We start from the raw sequence: 19,315 nt of genomic DNA, 5'->3' as shown, positions 1-19,315 counted from the left end.
GGTAAATCTGAAAGATCCGTCAGGCCGTCTCGCAAGATGGAGCCTTCGGTTACAGGAATTCGATATAACAATAGTTTACAAGTCTGGCCAGAAACACACCGACGCCGACTGTCTTTCCCGCGCACCCATCGAGACCGCTACGGAAGATAATGAGGAAGATTTCAGTTGCCTTTCTATTCTAACATCCTTAAACATGGCTCAGCAGCAACGGAACGACTTAGAACAGCAACCACTGATCGAATACCTGGAGCGACGTCGCCCACAACTCCCACGTCAGTTTGCGCGTGACTTGTCATCTTTCTGTCTACTCAACGACGTCCTCTACAAGCGCAACTTTCATCCAACGAAAACTGTTTACCTCCTAGTCGTTCCTGCTGCTCTCCGCGACGACATTTTTCGTGCACGCCACGACGAACCATCGTCCGGGCATCTTGGCTTTGCGTGTACTCTGGCGAGGATCAAGCAGAAATACTACTGGCGGACACTTACAAAAACCGTCAGGCAGTACGTCAAGACTTGCACAGCTTGCCTACGCCGGAAAAATCTACCGATGAAACCAGCTGGTCTGCTTCAGCCTGTACGACCCCCTCACGGACCTTATGCACAGGTCGGGATGGATTTACTCGGCCCGTTTCTGAAATCTCCAGCTGATAACCGCTGGATTGTTGTCGCCACCGACTACTTGACTAGATACTGCGAAGCCCAAGCCGTTCAGCGAGCAACTGCTTCCGATGTGGCAAATTTTTTTGTCAAAAACATCGTTCTCCGCCACGGTGCCCCCGCTGTCGTTATCGCAGATCGTAGTACTGAATTTACGGCACAGTTGCTCCGAGATATCCTGCGGCTGAGTGGTGCGACACACCGAACAGCAACTGCGTACCACCCGCAGACGAACGGGTTAACCGAACTCCTTAAGAAAACGATTGCAGATAAGCTTTCGATGTATGTCGCCAAGGATCACAAGAACTGGGACGAAATCCTCCCATTTGTCACATTTGCCTACAACACTGCTCTTCCGGAAACCACCGGCTTTGCTCCTTTTAGTGTGGTTTACGGCCGCAACGTCACCACGATACTTACGGCATGCTACAACCCACTCCGCCGGACGTGATTACCCCGGATACAGATGTATTTGTTCAGAGCACCGAAGAAGCACGGAAACTAGCGCGCATACGCATGCTCGCCTGTACAACACCCATCACAGAACTGTAACATATGAGACTGGCGACCTAGTCTGGGTTTGGACCCCTCTACATCGACGAGGGCGCTCCGAGAAATTGTTATGCCGGTACTTTGGACCCTTCAGTGTTCTTCGTCGCCTCAGTGAAGTAAACTACGAAGTTGTTCCAGCAGACACATCGCACCACTCCCGCGGACTATGCTCCTCGGATGTTGTTCATGTGTCCAGGATGAAGCCATACCATTCCCGTTGACCGTAAGTCACGAACGTTGCGGCGCCGAGCCTGCCTTCAGGACCATTGTGCATTTCTTTCCCAACTCTTTTATCTCGCCGCTGTGCTGTGCAAGAGACACAAAATTTTTTTAAATGCGAAGCATTTCTTAGCGAACTTCTGCGACTTTGACCGTATCTATCTATCTATCTATCTATCTATCTATCTATCTATCTATCTATCTATCTATCTATCTATCTATCTATCTATCTATCTATCTATCTATCTATCTATCTATCTATCTAGCCGCCTACGACTTCGTGCTCTCCTGGTCGCTTGGTTAATCGAATGTGCACCAAAATTGGTATGGAGTAACATAACTGTATGACGAACATAAACGAGAAGTCATAACATGAAAATCATGACACGAATGTCATGTACAGCATGATTTACATGCTACGCTCATGCTGCGCTGGCGGCCGTTTCGCTAGGTTTATGTGCACCAAAATTGGCATCTTGCGATGTGACCGTGTGACGAACATAAATAACACAAGTTATCATGAAAATCATGACACGCATGTCATGTACAGCATGACTTACGTGCGACGCTCATGGGGCGCTGGCGGCCGTTTCGCTAGATTGATATGCACCGAAATTGGTATCTTGTGACGTGACCGTGTGACGAACATAAATAACACGAGTTATCATGAAAATCATGACACGCATGTCATGTACAGCATGACTTACGTGCGACGGTCATGGGGCGCTGGCGGCCGTTTCGCTAGATTGATATGCACCAAAATTGGTATCTTGCGACGTGACCGTGTGACGAACATAGATAACACGAGTTATCATGAAAATCATGACACGCATGTCATATACAGCATGACTTACGTGCCACGCTCATGGGGCGCTGGCGGCCGTTTCGCTAAATTGATATGCACCGAAATTAGTATCTTGCGACGTGACCGTGTGACGAACATAAATAACACGAGTTATCATGAAAATCATGACACGCATGTCATGTACAGCATGACTTACGTGCCACGCTCATGGGGCGCTGGCGGCCGTTTCGCTAAATTGATATGCACCGAAATTAGTATCTTGCGACGTGACCGTGTGACGAACATAATTAACACGAGTTATCATGAAAATCATGACACGCATGTCATGTACAGCATGACTTAAGTGCCACGCTCATGGTGCGCTGGCAGCCGTTTCGCTAGCTTGATATACACCAATATTGGTCTCTTCCGACGTGACCGTGTGACGAACATAAATAACACGAGTTATCATGAAAATCATGACACGCATGTCATGTACAGCATGACTTACTTGCCACGCTCATGGGGCGCTGGCGACCGTTTCGCTAGATTGATATACACCAAAATTGGTATCTTGCGACGTGACTGTGTGACGAACATAAATAACACGAGTTAACATGAAAATCATGACACGCATGTCATGTACAGCATGACTTACTTGCCACGCTCATGGGGCGCTGGCGACCGTTTCGCTAGATTGATATACACCAAAATTGGTATCTTGCGACGTGACCGTGTGACGAACATAAATAACACGAGTTAACATGAAAGTCATGACACGCATGTCATGTACAGCATGACTTACGTGCCACGCTCATGGTGCCCTGGCGGCCGTTTCTCTAGGTTGATCGACCCCCAAGTTGGTATTGCGCTACGTTACTGTGTGACGAACATAAATAATAGGAGTTAACATGAAAACCATGACACGCATTTTCCTCAATGACATACAAGACGATGTATGCAGCTCTTTGCTGGCTGCTTCGCATTACATCGATTCCCACAATGCGTGGGATCTGCCGGCTTTTTTCTAAGCTTTCACTGTTATTCAGAGCGTCCGCATCAATACGATGTCTCTCTCTCCTTTTTTTTCTTTTGTGGGGAGAGGGTAATGCCACGTGCTAGTGGTGGCGGAAGAAGAGAGCGATGAAGTTGGTGGCTGTTGTGGCCGAAAGTAAACAGCCGTTCGTTTCAATTTCCCTGTTTGTTGTTTCCTCTCGCGACAATATATATAAAAATCTTTAAATAATTATATGAGTGCATAAATAACCTGAGCGCTGTACTTCTGGTCCCATAAGATTTCATACTGTATGTCTGGCCCATTCAAATAGAAGTGGGATTGCTTTCAAGGAGTGTACTGTTTAATGATTTGTTCTAAGACACACGTGCTCTCTTAATTAATCTACGTGGGGACTCCTCTATGCGGCTCTCCTGTCGTAGAGTGCATATAGTAGAATGAAACCTAACAAAACCAAGAAAAATAGTCAGCTTAGCCCAGAGACGTTCCTATCCTATCCAATGAGAATTTGCGCAGGAACTCTGTGGGACAACCTTAGCTAATTTTCGTGACATGAAGAACTTTTGCGCAGTTAAGAGAGCTGACGTTATCATCAAAATATATGGTTCTCTCGCTAGTATGTGTTCGAGAACTCCCTAGTATGCGTTCGACGGATTACGTCATCGATACAAAGGCAAACGTATAATTTTTGGCCGAAAGGTCCAACATTTATTTTCCACTGTGCCCAGCATTTACAATGGTAGGGAAGAAGTAACTGACATCGACTGCTGACTCGAAGGTCGCGGGACAGACTCCCGGCCGCGGGGATGGCATTTGAATGGAGACAAAATGCCAGAGGCCCGTGTGCTTTCATTTAGCGGTAGACTAAAGAGCCCGGGGAGGTCGATATTTCCGGATCACTCCACTACGGCGTCTCTCATACTCAATCATATTGTCGTTCTCCGACGTGAAACCCGAATAATTGTCATTATTAGAAATTACCTGCGGTTAAAACGGACATTAGCTGTTACGACACTCTCACAAAGACGAAGGGCAGGTGCGGTATGCAGTCAAAACTCGTCGTCTTATGTGAATGCATATCGAAACGTGTGACTTTTTTACCGTTGATGTTGTTACGTTGTGTATAGATATGCGCATCTCTGACGTCACTTGCGGTCAGTGTGGATGCGCTGACAGGTGCCACATAAACGACGTGTGGTGAGCAGGTGGCTCGTGACGTCACCCTTCTGAAACCTCACCCACCCGAAACCCGTCTTGCCAGTTGGAGAAGTGCCATTCGTAATTTATAAGACGAAGAACCTCAGGTTGTTGCTTAGGTGTATATGCAAGAGCGTCATGGTTCCGACATATGTTACGACAAAATTTCTACTTTTGATATATTCACTTATCCGACTCTAAGGACCACGAGCACTATGGTGCTGCAGTATGGGAGGAACAGGAAAGGTTGAAGCAGTGATTAGTGGAGTTGTTTTTACAATACTGATATTTTTTTATAGTTACGCAATGTAGTTCGGCACCTGTGGACTGTGCAGACTAGATTTATATCCATGCGTAAATTGCAGTGTTGCCACCATATCGTTTATTACATTGCAAAAAAAAACACACACATAGACTTTAAAACCACATGGACGCTTGGAATCAGCACTGCAACTTTTTGCTAATACCAGCCACGTACCATCGCGCAAAGCACAAAGAACAGAACAGAAAAACTTTAATGAAATATGCGACATTCTTATGAGGGGAGCCTTAGTCAAGGACCCAATGACACCAACACACACGTCGGAGCAGTGCGAGACCCGACTGTCCAGCTCTGACCTGGCTGACCAGCAAGGCTGAAGGACTCGAACTCACAGTACCGTATGTCGTCGACAAACCTGGGCGCCCTGAAGAGATTCCAGCACCGTCCACCGACACAGGCCACGATGTTGTGCGGATAATAAGTCAAGCGGTTTCTTATACATTCGCCTAAGACAACTCGAAAGCGAAAGCCATCATCTAATTTTTCTTCTCGGTGGATTGCATTTATCCCCCTACCAGCTTTCTGCACCTAACGTGGTTTTGCACTGACTCCATGATCGGAGGCATTGCAGGTTTTCTGCGCCTCACGTGGTTTTTTAGTGCCTCCGGAATTGGCAAACATTTGAGCAAATGACGATGTCATGTGTTGACGTCTTAGGGTGACGCCGAGCAAGAGATAGATAGATAGATAGATAGATAGATAGATAGATAGATAGATAGATAGATAGATAGATAGATAGATAGATAGATAGATAGATAGATAGATAGATAGATAGATAGATAGATAGATAGAAAAATCACGCAATATCCACGAAGTGAAAGATGATTCAGAAGCTGGCTCGGAGATAATCGGGTTTTGCCTGGGTAATTATCACCATCAAGGCTGTAGAAGAACAAGAGGAAGAAGACTTCTCTTTCGCGCGAGCGTGCGCATGCTACAGTTGGCAATGCTCTATGTGGTTTTGCCTGCGTTAATATCATCATCAAGGCGCTCCAAGAAAAAGAGGGAGAGAGCTGCGCCTGTAGCGGTCGCCTCTGGAACTAAGGTTACGCTTACGACTCGGGACTTTGCCCCAGCTTAAGAACCTGGCGAGACACTGGAAGTTGTAAAGAAGTACGTTCACTTAGGACAGGTAGTAACCGCGGAGCCAAGCCATGACAGTGAAATAACTAGAAGAATAAGGATGGCATGGAGCTCATTCAGCAAGCATTATCAAATCATGAATGGTAGTCTACCACTATCCATTAAGAGGAAGGCATGTAACAGCTGCATCTTACCGGCACTTACCTACGGAGCAGACAACCTAGAGACTTACAAAGAGGGTTCAACTTAAACTGAGGACGACGCAGCGAGCGATGGAAAGGAAAATGATAGGTGTAACCTTAAGAGACAGGAAGAGAGCAGAGTGGGTGAGGGAACAAACGGGGGTTAAGGATGTCATAGTGGAAATCAAGAAGAAATGGATATGGGCCGGGCACGAAGCACGTCGGCAGGATAACCGGTGGTCATTCAGGGTAACTGACTGGATTCCAAGAGATGGCAAACGCGTGAGGGGGAGACAGAAAATTAGGTGGGTAGATGAGATTAAGAAGTTTGTAGGTATAACGTGGCAGCAGAAAGCACAGGACCGGGTTGTTTGGCGGAACATGGGAGAGGTCTTTGCCCTGTAGTGGGTGCAGACAGGCTGATGATAAAGAACCTGGCGAGCCAGCTCCTAAAACGAGGCTAGCAGTTCAAGTTGCTTCACAGTGGTTAAAGCATGACTTGACTTTAACCTTCTCAGGCTTTTTAGTTCCATGGCCGTATGTTTTTGCACGCCGCAAATGTTTGTACACGAAAGTACACTGCAGTTACTGAAAGCATGCCATATCGAAACAACGTTTAGAGAGTTTGAGAATTCGGGACCTACCACACTGAGTCCCCATGCTGTGTTAGGTAGGCTGCTCTTGCGTTCGGAGAATCAGCAGAGTTTCAGAATTGGGTCTAACGCAGGCTGCGTTGGGTGCAACGCACGGGGCGCCACACTTGACAGAATTAAACTTATGCGAGACGCGGGCCATACTGCGCCGTGGCCCACGCTGCGTCTGTGTCGTCTAGCTGGCTACCCAGGACGCCTTGGGGACCTACGCTAGCTTTAGGTTTTCAGATCTTGTGTCCACGCGAGCGGAAGAGCGCAAGAATGGCTTTTTGTTCTGCACATGCGCCCCGGCGCCTCGCAAGCTTCTTGGGTCCAAAACCTCCTTCGACCGTCAATTTTCAAACTCTAATAATATACTACATAGTCCACAACGCAGAACATCGATAGCGTGTACGGCTTCATTTCGGAGTGCATAAGGACCATTAAGTATCTTTAACATTACAAAATGAGACTTACCTCGAGGTATACGTTCTACACGGTGTTATCTCAACTTTTGAAATGCATTTCGCGTTTCCACATTTCAACAAGGCATTTTCAACAACGTACTAATTGTGCGCTCATTTTTACCTGCTCATAAGGAGAGCCCCGGAAATATGAAAAGTAACATGAGGCTACGCTCCTACCCGCAAAAGGATGCAGTGCCCTCAAATGGGCCTCATGGAAGCAATGCTTTGCCTGTTGTCCGTTGCCACAGACAGCGTTTCGCACGTTGGCAAGGTTGCAGGTCGGGTGGGTCGGGCGCCAACATGCGTCGAAATCTTGCAGCGATTCATTGCGCTCGACTGTACGCCACTATCATTATCCAGATCTCACGGCCGACTATTCTCACTGATAACGGGGCAGGAGCGCTGTTCTGATTACGGCCAGACACTTTAAGATGAAAACCGGCGCGTTTATTCGGCCGGGTAATTGCAGATAGGGCGATCCATATATTTTTTTTCTTCATACTGGCTACCTCACAGTGAGCCTGTTTCAGGGCGCAGCTTTTTTATGCGCTCAACAGTCTACTCACGTATCGCTTTTGAGATTTCACAGGCTTTATTTCTCAACCGGAAAAAAAAATCAGCGCGCAATTAGTACGTTGTTGAAAATGGCGCAGTTAGATGACATTTGAACATGCCTTCATATGCCTCATTGTCAATTGGGTATTTATGTTAATACTTGTCGCGTTACAAATATAATTATGACTAATTATTTAAACCCGATTAACGAAAAATATAGCAGTGTCTGCTACACTGCGCCATGAGTGAGAGAGAGAGAGAGAGAAAGATAGAGAAAAGACAGGGAGGTTAACCAAGAAGAACTCCGGTTGGCCCCCCTGTACTGTGTGGAGATAGGTTTGCACTAGGCTTACCTACGAGCGCGACCGTGTAGGGACGCGACGTTCTCCACTGCCGCTGCATGCGACGACGCTGCGGCCGGGTTCGTCGTTTTCTCCGACACGGCGCAGAAACCACGCACGAGGCAGGGTAACAGCAACAACGGGTTTATTAACCCAAGATGCAGCACAGTACGACAGTCACGGGCTTGCAGGCCGTAAAGGGAACTCCGCAAGACCGATCAAGTACGCTTGCCAGCGGCGCTACGACCATCACACAAAGGGCAGCAGTCGAGCACACGAACGAGAAGCCGACTGCTAGAGCAGCGCGTCAACCTCTCGTGCCGGCCTGAGAGCATCTCCCGCGGGCAAGCCCGCGCTGCCCGCGCGAGACAGAAGCGAGCTCAAGGGGGAAGGGGGTTGTCACTGGCGGCCAATGAAGACAGGCGTTGCGCAGTGACGTAAACTAGCTTGGTGGCGTGAGCATGTGAGCATGTCAATGCGTGCCCGGACGCGTGCCCGCGCGCCGGGAAGCCGACCCATGGCTCGCACCAGACAAAGAGGCCTGGCGCTGCCGCCGTGGTCTCGCCATACCGCCGATTAACGGCGGTCCCCGGCGCTCGAGCCGCGCGGGGCCAACACACGCGCTAGCTGGGGAACGAGGCGCCAAGGGGAAGGGCACGCTCGATTCCCACATTCCCCCCTCCTAAAGACCGAGGCCAGCCTGTGAAAGAGGCTGTCCGAGGCCAAGTGGCAAGGTCGGCTCAGCCGCCAGGGGGCTGGCCAACAGGGCAAAGTCCAACAGGGGGGTGTCGTCTTCTCGAAGATACAAGTCCATAGGTCGGCCATGGCCACGCAAAAGTTCCACCGAAAGTTCCACCACAAGGGAGAGCCAACTGCCGTAAGAAGGTCCGCAGCCCAGGAGGAACGGGGAAGACTGCACAAGGGTGGGCAGCCAGCCCGCTTGAAGTTCGCCGGACTGGAGAGGTTGGCAGCCGGGAACGTACGAGGCGTGGATGCCAGTTGCGTGCGGCAGCCAACCGCCGAAAGTGGCTGGGGCGGGGGGCCACACAGGAACAGCAGGCAGCCAGGAAACGGGAGCCGGAGCAACCACGCTCGGACCTGGGCCGAAGCTTCGGTGGGCGGACTAGCCGCCGAGGGCGGCTGCCGAAGCTGCCAGGTGGGTTAGGCAGGGTGGTGGTGTCTGCAGGCCAGAAGGCAGGAAGCAGGCCACCGCAGGAGGGACCAGGGAACAGCAGGCGAGCTGGTCGGGAACAGGCTGGTGGCACGGTAGAGCCAGGCGCAGGGAGACGACCGGGCGACGCAGGAGTGGACAGAAATGTCCCCGGCATAGTCGGCTTGCCAAAAAGGGGTGCCTGCCTGACAGTGCTGCCCAACAAAAGGGGGCGCTTGCCAGGTTATGGCTTGGACAACACACCAGAGGGTATTTTCGGCCAAGAGGGCCTTCTACCACTTCCAGACGTGTGCCGCCGCACCTTAGCGGTTATCTCCATCCACTGCCAAGGTATGGAATAAAGTCCAGCTACCTGTTAGTGGGAGAAAGGTTGCTTAAGTGCGTTTCCACAGGTTCTACCGGTGGCGTGACTTGGGGCCAGCCTTACGGTTTTCCTGCGGTTGTGTGACCGCCTCCCCCCTCCCAAGTCGCTGCTGCGGGCAACCGAAAGGGTTTGAGGGCGGCTGCATGAGCCCTGGGGTCTTGCCCGCACGAGACTGCACAAATTGTCACACGAGGAGTGAAGAGCGTCACGTTTATGCCTGGCCAGGTAGCAGAGCGGCACAACTTTTGGAAAGTCTTACGGCCACTCGCATGTCCGGCCAACCGCGAGTCGTGGAAATAGCCGAGGGTGGCTTTCCTTAGCCTGCGGGGTATCACCGCCCTGAAAGACTCCTGGGGAGCTTCCTCCGGTGGGATGTGGAGCGCAGGAGAACTCCGCCGGCGACAGACAGATGCAAATCCAACGTGCCCGCAGCAATACCAGACTGCGTAAACGGCACACGGCGCCGACAGCAATACCAGACTGTCAATACGCGCCCGCTCCTTGGGAGCACGGCTCTTGGAGCCCAAAACGGATCGCACTGCTGTGCCTTTGGTATCTCTGCTGTGCTTAACAGGATACCGGCTGAAGTGACGTGCTCACCCGAGGCGATCGACTCAAAAGTCAATTCGCCGTCGGGGTTCGCTCCTTTGGACCCATTGGAGCCAGAGGCCCCGGAGTCTACTCGATGCGATTGCTCTCGGGAGTGGCGAACACAAGTGTCACACCGAAACGGGGGCACGCGGCAAGGCGTGAACCACGACGTTTGAACTCCCTTTCCGGTAGCGCACAACGAAGTTGTACCGCTGCAAAGTCAACGCCCAGCGTGCGAGGCGGCCCGAGGGCTCGCGCAAGCGCTTAAGCCAGACTAGCGCCATGGGGTTCGTTTCCTCCACCAATGGCACTCCATCGACATAGCAGACAAGCTTCCGGCGAGCGAAATCGCGAGTGGCGTCCCGAACTTAAAAGGCAGCGGTAGCCACTACGAGGGTTGCAAATGGTTGTAGGGCGCCGAAAGGGACGACCCCGTAGCCACCGCTTGGGAAGTCATTCACGATACCCGTGCGCGCGAGAAAGACGCGACCGAGAATCACGGGCAGCGAAAGACCAGGGAGATGCACAAAGCGCTGTCGGCGCGCGCGATTCTCCCAACGCACAACCAACCGCGAAGCACCGCACGAAACAACGGTGCTCCTCGCGAGATGGAAGGCAATGTTTTATCCGGAGCCGCGCCGCAGTTGTGTGCAGCAGCTCCGAGGCAGGCGCCGCCGTTGGAGGGTCGCGCGCCTGTTCTCCGCCATGCACGCCAGACCCAAAGGGCCCAATAAACGGCACGGAGAAGAGTAGGGTTTCCGCACCGACGCAACCGACGGATGCATGATGCCTCATGCGACGGGCAAACGAATCGACAACGGAGCGCGGTTACTCACATTTGCCGAAAACGTCGCCCAGGCGCGCATGAGGAACATGATCGTCGGAAAACGCGGCGACGGTGTTGCCTATGCGAGCTGGCTCGCGGACGACACTGTCAACCCTTTACGCTCGTGACAACGACGGGCCAGCGAGCGTGTGAACGCCAGCACCATGTGGCCTAGGAAGGGACGTTCCGGTGCGGCGATTTGGTCACTCAGCTGCGCTGCTAACAAAGGAAGGCCAGCGAGCGGAGACGACGCATTGGAGGGGTCCGAAAGCACGCACTCCGCGTGTGTCTCGAACAGCTGAGAAAACCCGAAGCTGGCTAGGCTAGGACTGTAGTCCACATTCGAGCGGTCACCACCAAAGGAGGCCCCAAAGACGGGATCTCTCCCGGTGGCCGAAAGCCGAGGGCCGCTAAGGCGAGCTTACCTCGTGCTGCCGGCGTCGTCCGTATCGAACGAGATGAAGCCCGTAGCCACGGGATGAAGCAGGAACGAGCGCCTCGAGGGCAGGGGCGTAGCCAAGAGGGGGGGGGGGGGGTTGGGGGGTTCAAACCCCCCCCCCCGAAATTTTTCAATTTTGCTTGCGTATGTAGGCACGCACACATACAAACGCACGCGCGAACATGCATAAAGTATGGTTGAACCCCCCCCCCCCCCCCCGAAAAAAAATTTCTGGCTACCCCCCGCTCGAGGGGGACTGCTCTGATGCCATGCCGAAACCAAGTTGGGCGCCAGTTATGTGGAGATAGGTTTGCGAGACGCTTACCCTACGAGGCGACCGGCAAGGGACGCGACGTTCTCCATTGCCGCTGCGCGCGACGACGCTGCGGCCGGGTTCGTCGTTTTCTCCGACACGGCGCAGAAACCACGCACGAGGCAGGGTAACAGAAACAACGGGTTTATTAACCCAAGATGCAGCACAGTACGACAGTCACGGGCTTGCAGGCCGTAAAGGGAACTCCGCAAGACCGATCGAGTACGCTTGCCAGCGGCGCTACGACCATCACACAAAGGGCAGCAGTCGAGCACACGAACGAGAAGCCGCCTGCTAGAGCAGCGCGTCAACCTCTCGTGCCGGCCTGAGAGCATCTCCCGCGGGCAAGCCCGCGCTGCCCGCGCGAGACAGAAGCGAGCTCAAGGGGGAAGGGGATTGTCACTGGCGGCCAATGAAGACAGGCGTTGCGCAGTGACGTAAACTAGCTTGGTGGCGTGAGCATGTGAGCATGTCAATGCATGCCCGGACGCGTGCCCGCGCGCCGGGAAGCCGACCCATGGCTCGCACCAGACAAAGAGGCCTGGCGCTGCCGCCGTGGTCTCGCCATACCGCCGATTAACGGCGGTCCCCGGCGCTCGAGCCGCGCGGGGCCAACACACGCGCTAGCTGGGGAACGAGGCGCCAAGGGGAAGGGCACGCTCTATTCCCACAACTGAGGAAGGGGAAAGGGGTGCGAAAGAATGAAAGAGAACAATACAATGTAGGCCTGCTTTGCGTAACGCACTTTTTAATTGGTGCTGCGTGATAGTTGGGACGCCCTTAGGCTTAACCAGGCATGGCATCGAGTTCTGTTGTTTCATTTGTTTTCTTTATACCGAGCGTGTTGTATTGAATTAACGACACATTGTATTACGGGTCCGTAGCGATGTGTTTCTCATTCTGGTATGCGTGCCTACGTGTTAATAAATTTCCTTTCATTGCATAAAGAGTATAGCTAAGTAGGAATGCGACGCGGTTGCGTCTGCAGTCGTGCACGTTGTGGCTAATTCTTGCGAATATATTTAATCAGCCACCCGCAGCGGACGTTACGATTCTTACCCCCGAATTCAGAAACGCTCCCTAATTTAATCTTGACTTGCCAACAGGGCAAATGCGTTCCAGAAATCCTCCCCAACTTGAAACGCGGCCTTCCGGCGAGCTTCGCTCCACCAAGTAATCTTCAAAACGAAGAATGGACGCGAGCAGTCTTGAATCGGTATTCGAATCAGAAGCATAGCGGCTGGTGACGGAGACGCAGCACACCACCGCAGACGTAGCCTCATGGATACGCTATGAGCGTTTCAGTTTGCATGCACAACGCCTCTTCATGCAAAACCCGTGATGTCATATTAGAAGACACACACCTTTTGACGAATTGGCCGAGGCCATGGTTGCGCGACAAAGGAAAGCAAAAAAAAACACAGTTGATCCCTCCGTCATAGGAATCGGAATAACACGAAAGTAAAGCGTGCCCTTACAGAAGTAACTGAATGCTTACTGTACATTGATATAAGAGAGTTTGCACAATGTATATTGATGTCTGGCAGCTAATGGCGCCGTTTAACGTGTATGCACCCACTTTGATGATTGGTGGTACGTCTCCATCCCGACGACTAACGTCCATGTTAAATGCTTAAACAAACCCTTGTGGTAGCTGTAGTAGTTAACGGTGAAAGCGTAATCAGAGAGCGAGGTGTGATAGCCAGAAGAGCGTCGCATATTGGAGGCAGAACTTGGTCGCCATCCCGCGGCATGTTAAAATGTGATTGAACACCACGGCCGGACTAGAGGGAAAAGCAAAGCGCGTCGTGCCGCCCCGGTAGCCCGGCCGCGATTTTTCTCGGGGCGAGCGCGTGAGCATGGAACGCGCTGTTACAGCCAGGTGAGGCAGGCGTGCGTCGCAGAGCTATTTTTGGTTTGTATTATGGCGCGTTCACACTTGGCCTCGATGGGGGCGAAAGCGGCAAAACTCACCGGAAATTCACTCGCTTCGCCGCCTAAGCGGCCGGAAAACCACGCCGCGAGGCGGACGCGAAAAAATCGGTCCGAGACCGATTTTTCCGCCACGCGAAAGCGGATCGCCTTTCCGCTTCACGGGAAGCCGTACTTTGGCTGCGCTAGCTCAAATCACGTGACGTAAACAACAGACCGCAAATTCAACATGGCGGCCAAGGCGTCGGCGGTGGCTCACATCGGCGCATTTGCAAACTACCCGTCCAGCACGACAAGACTCACAGCCTCGACAAGGACGCGTTCCTCGAGAACCTGGTTTGGATTACGATTGACAAGAACACTGGAAGTAGAAAAAGGTGTAGCAGTAGCGAGTCGGCGTGCCCCAACGTCTCTCGCTTCTTGCAAAGCCGGGTGAATCCGCCGCCGCAGCCACTGCTGCCGTGTCCGCTTATGTAGTTTCTGCTGGTGTATCTCCCGAAACGGCGGTTTGAAAAGGTGAAAGCTATTTATTTTCCGTGTTTTGCATGCTCAATTTGAATTCGGTACGAAATTAAATGCTCAGGAAACGGGGAAAAGAGAATGAATTCTCGAAGAGGCGAAGGCGGCGGCGGCGGCGGCGACAGCATGCTGGAGAGGCAGAACAAATGTGAACATTTCCGACGCGCGCGAAAACGGTTTTCCGGCCGCTCTGGCGCTTTCGCTTTCTCTTCGCTTCTCAAGTGTGAATGCGCCTTTAGCGTGATGCTGAGCGAGGCCGACGCTTTTACGATGCTTGGGCAAAGGTCGCCGCCTCGCGGTGTGTTAAGGCATTGACAAAATTCAACTTTTATTGAAAACGCGCCAATTGGGACGGACGCGTAAACGCGTTGCAGGTGCTAGTCGCGGAGGCCATAGCAATGACGAATTACTTTAACTTACCACTCCCAAAGGTCAACACCACCCAGCCGACCGGGAGAGTGGTAGATATAAAAGGCGCGTTCGTAAAGCCTCCAGAGTCTGTGACCGTGGCGCAGTGGATAGCGTGCCCGGCATCTGTTGTTGCGGACCGAGCGGTCGTGCGTTCGATGTCCGTTGACAATACCTTTTAAAGACGATAGTCTTTCTTGGGGAACTTAAACGCAGAAATTTTGGTCTGTCTTTCTGCCTGTCTTTCTGTTTGTCGGCACGTCCCTCGATTCAGCCACTCGGCCAAAGTTGAACCACTTGCCCAAGGGCCAGCCGTCTTGAACTGGTAAGGCTGTTCATACTTGTGAACGTTGTCGATCAAAAAGTAAATGTCATGCATATCTGAGGTGCAACATCACTAGGTAAGTATTAGGTGGCGTGTTCCTTTAATAGAAAATGCATACATACGTAATTTTGAGGACCCTAGTTTCTTAAGCTGCGCTGAAAATGCATAAGAATGGAAGCTTGAGCGAGTTGGTATGCGTTCATCTTTGTTGAAACAGCGCTCACTAGACGACGACGAAGTAAAAGAAGGCACAGGACAGGCGCTGCCTGTCCTGTGCCTTCTTTTACTTCGTCGTCGTCTAGTGAGCGCTGTTTCAACAAAGCTGAAAATGCGACTTCGCTGAAATTTGCCTTCCTCTGTGCCCTTCGCACGAGCTCATTGTTGTGTTTCGGTTTCGAGTCTGTATTGCACTGTACGAATTGCATGGGTTGGTGTTGAAAAACTTTAGTTTTGAGAAGGCCAAGAAGGTGAAAAAAAAATATTTAAAAAATGAAAAAGCAGCGTTGTGGGCGGCCTTCAGGCTGCCGGTTGTGGGCGCCGCTCTGGCGTTCCTGTTTTACCCAGGCGACGTGTAAATAAAAGAGTGTGTGGAGAGTACTCGTTGAGTGCGGACGTTTCTCTGCAAAGGTCTTCGCCAGCTGCTGCGCCGGGACTACCAGCACGCAACACAGCACTCATGTTCTTTTCTTTGCGATCTGATTGTGTATTTTTTCGACGTCATTTCCGTGACGGAAATACGTCACTGAAGTCTTGGTGGACCCGGGCATAAAACACTTTCGTGGTAAAATAAACAAAACTTGAAATTCGCACCTTGGCCTTCGCGATTACTGCCAGCAGCGCACCGTAGTAACAGCGAACTACCAGATCTAATCGCGGAGGCGGCGTTCCAGGCTAGTGTTTATGAAAGAAAACAGCACAAGGGTTGCTGGCGTGTTTGTCATTTGAAATAACACAACAAGCACGACATTCGTGTATGACTCATGTTTTTATTTATTTATTTTTCGGCTGCGTTGCTACGGATTGGGTTTGACGTAGTGTCGATTTGCGGATGCTGGATGACACCACATTTTGCGTTTCGATATCGTAAATGGCGGAAATACAGGGTTTCACATGTTTCATGGTTAGCTTTACTTTTTCAGGAAGAAAGAATGATATTGCGTTCCAGTTAACATCATAATCTCGAGCCAGTAGCATCGCATCGTAAGCAAGCGCTGACTTGACGAAGGAAGGCACTCGAAGCGTCTGTGAAATGGAATGGCTGTCTCGGCAAGCTTGAAGTCACGCACTGGCTTGAGGCTGACTTGAGCAAGTCAAGTCGAGGCTTCAAGTTAAGGCGTGTTTATGAATACGGGGTTTAATATTTGTGAAGTCCAACGCTTGCTGTATTCCGTACTTCTATGCATAAAAAAGTAAGAAATATTTACTGCCAGGGAAAATTAATAAGACACCTTGCTAAAAGAGGCAATCTTTTGACAAAAAGGTTGTTCATTCATCATCGGTATCGCATTTTAGAGAAATGTCAACCCCGCAGTTAGCGCGAAGCCGCATAAATTGGTGGGGAAACTATCGAGGTAGATTGGGATAAACAAACACTGTAACGTTTAGGGCTGTGGCTCCAATGAGCAGTGAACGATCACGTCTCGCTTCGGTGACAAACCTTGGATAGACCAATTGTTAAGGACACATGAACACAGCCCTCCCATAGCAGAGTACAAAAGTGCTCTGATTCATTCACGTATTGTGCTAAACAAAGCCTTAGTTGCGGAGTGCTCAGAAGAGTTTAGCTGCTGAATACTGAAAATATACCGGCACTTGCATAGAGTTCTCGCATAGTGGAAGATGTAATACTTTAGTCATTCACCTCTTCAGTACGAAGTCTCTTCTACTCAACATATGCAAAACTCACGGATGACAGGAAGGAACACGAGGCTTCAGCAGGGCACATGGGGAGGGGGTGAAGTAGGAAGCACTGTAATGAAATGTTTAACAAGGCATCCCAACAGCTTCCTTATCATGTGTGCGATGACGTAGGAAATGGCATGCGTGTCATGATCAATCATTCTTGTTTGTGAAACACTCTTATCACCGCGCCATGCCTTCTTTAGGTATAGACAGAGGCAACGGAACAATGAGAGTACGAAAACGTGGGACAGTCACGGTTACGCTATTCGCGTTGGCAATGACAGCTGAGACCAGCCAGTTTCTTCCGGAATTACACGCTTCGCCGATTTTCCGTACTGATATATCAGACTAATGAAATGAAGGGGGGGGGGGGTGGTAGGTGTTCAGGCACTGGCGTATCCGGCGGGCGGAATAATGTTGCTAGGGTCCAGCCCAATTCCCCCCAAAATTTTCAGTTTCAATACTCAGCTATGGGGTGGGATAAAAGGTGTTGGAAAGAGGGCTCAGAGTGACGTCTGTGTCTAACTCTCGACGATTGCGTTTCGCTGTCGCTTCGTGGCTCGGAGAGAGCAATTAGCTCTTTGGCGGCGCTGACAATCCAAACGGGCAGCCTGCTCGGTTTATGTGTATCAAGCAGAACTTTTTGCTGGGCTAGTTGGTGCATGTTTAAAGGGGTGGTGCCATCAAATTTCGAGGCTAATACAAGCCTGTTGTTGGTTTCCTCTGTATGCAAGGACATTCCACACGAAGGGTCGGACACAGCAAACGTTTAGAATATATTTTAATTCACTGCCAAAGTGTACCTAAATGCCCATTCTCCCGATCGAAACCCATCGCGAGCGCGCCAACACTGACGTAGATCTGTAGGATAGGCAACGAAAGTTGTAGTGACGTCACACCAAATCTGCTGTATTAACGTGAGTGGCCTCCGGACCTCCGCCACCTCCGCAACGTATGTACCAGCTGGGTAGTGAACTAGAATACATCCTAGTTCACTATAGTACCGGCAAAGCATCGGTTGCTACATCACTCGCCAAGTTTCGATCGCTTCCTGGCTATGTGCGTCACAGCCTTGTGTGGTCACGTGACCACGCCTCCTACACTTCTACGTCACTGCCCAACCTCGGCGCCCAGAAACCGAAACCGAAAGTTGTCCACATCAAAAGGCGATATTAAATTATTTAGCGAGAATACATGCATCTTGGTGCGTGCATCATGTTTCCTGGAGCTATAGGAAACGCCTACAGCAAAGAACGCGCAAGCCACAAATTTGGTGGCACCACCCCTTTAACGAAATGAATCAGGCGCAAAAGAGACGAACACAAGAAGTAACATGGACGAACGTGTCCATGTAACTTCTTGTGTTCGTCTCTTTTGCGCCTGATTCCTTTCGTTAATTATGTGCATCAAGCGCGGGAACTGCGTGACCCCAACGACAGAGGTGAGCGAAAGACAGGCCGATGTCTTAAGCTGCGCCCCAGTTATAAAATTACAGTTTCGCTGCAAATGCGACGAATTGAATGCGATAGCAACGAATTGTAATGTTATACGAAGGAAGGCTAGCAGCTTACTCTTTTTGATACGATCTCGAGTATTCTACAATTTATGCGTACCTTTACCTGAATAAACGTCGTAAAGGCCACTGTACAGATGAGCTGATGCGAAGCCTCAGCAATGCGATTCAAAGTGATACAAAGCTAGGCGACCATGGACATGTTTAGCAGTGAAGGAACCTCCTCTCCATTTGACCATCTGCATGTTTCCAACCTACAACTCGCCTCCCTCCTCCACTCGTCTCCGCTATACTATGCTATACTTTCCCTCCTCCTTTTCCTTCTCCTCACCCTCCCTTCTTTCTTACACCCCTTGCTGTACTACACCATATGTAGCTTTGCTATGTATGATATAGTGCATGTTTTTATGTTCTTACGTGTTGTCTTCTTCGCACAGTTAAAAACTGTCTGCTGAATGTAGGAACCAACTATCCGACTACGCTGCGCTTCGGGTGTTTGCGTGCTTCTATGTCCTTGCCTCTTGTCTTCTTCGCTCAGTTTAAACTTTCCTGCTCAATCTATGAACCAATTAGCCTTACCGGCATGTCATACTTCTGCGCTTCGTGTGTGCGTGTGCCTATGTTCTTAAGCAATCCCTTCGAGTAGTTTGCATTTGGCGGCCGGACAATAACTTGCCCGTTTGAGCTCGTCTTGGGTATGGGGCCACTCCAGGGACAGAAGCGGTCGACGCGGCGTTTGTTGTCTCAACTCGAAACGGTGAGAGTACAGCGCGTAGAAAGGCATACGATCCGTTTAGCAATGTCTGCCGAGATAGCGCGCGCGCCAGCGCTCGGGACCACGCCCTTTTGGTGAATTCACGCTTGCTGCTGAAGCGATGCAGCCCCCCTCCCATCCCCCTCTTCTGGAGTGGATGCTACTTCGCCCGAGGAAAGGCAGGTGGGGCGTTTCATCTCTGCTTGAGGAGTAATCGACGGCAGGCCTCGCACGCGGGTTGTTGTTATC

This window comes from Rhipicephalus sanguineus, chromosome 10, assembly GCF_013339695.2.
Source record: "Rhipicephalus sanguineus isolate Rsan-2018 chromosome 10, BIME_Rsan_1.4, whole genome shotgun sequence".
NCBI lineage: Eukaryota > Metazoa > Arthropoda > Arachnida > Ixodida > Ixodidae > Rhipicephalus > Rhipicephalus sanguineus.
The sequence above is the reverse complement of the archived record's forward strand: the minus strand, read 5'-3'. Positions refer to the sequence as shown.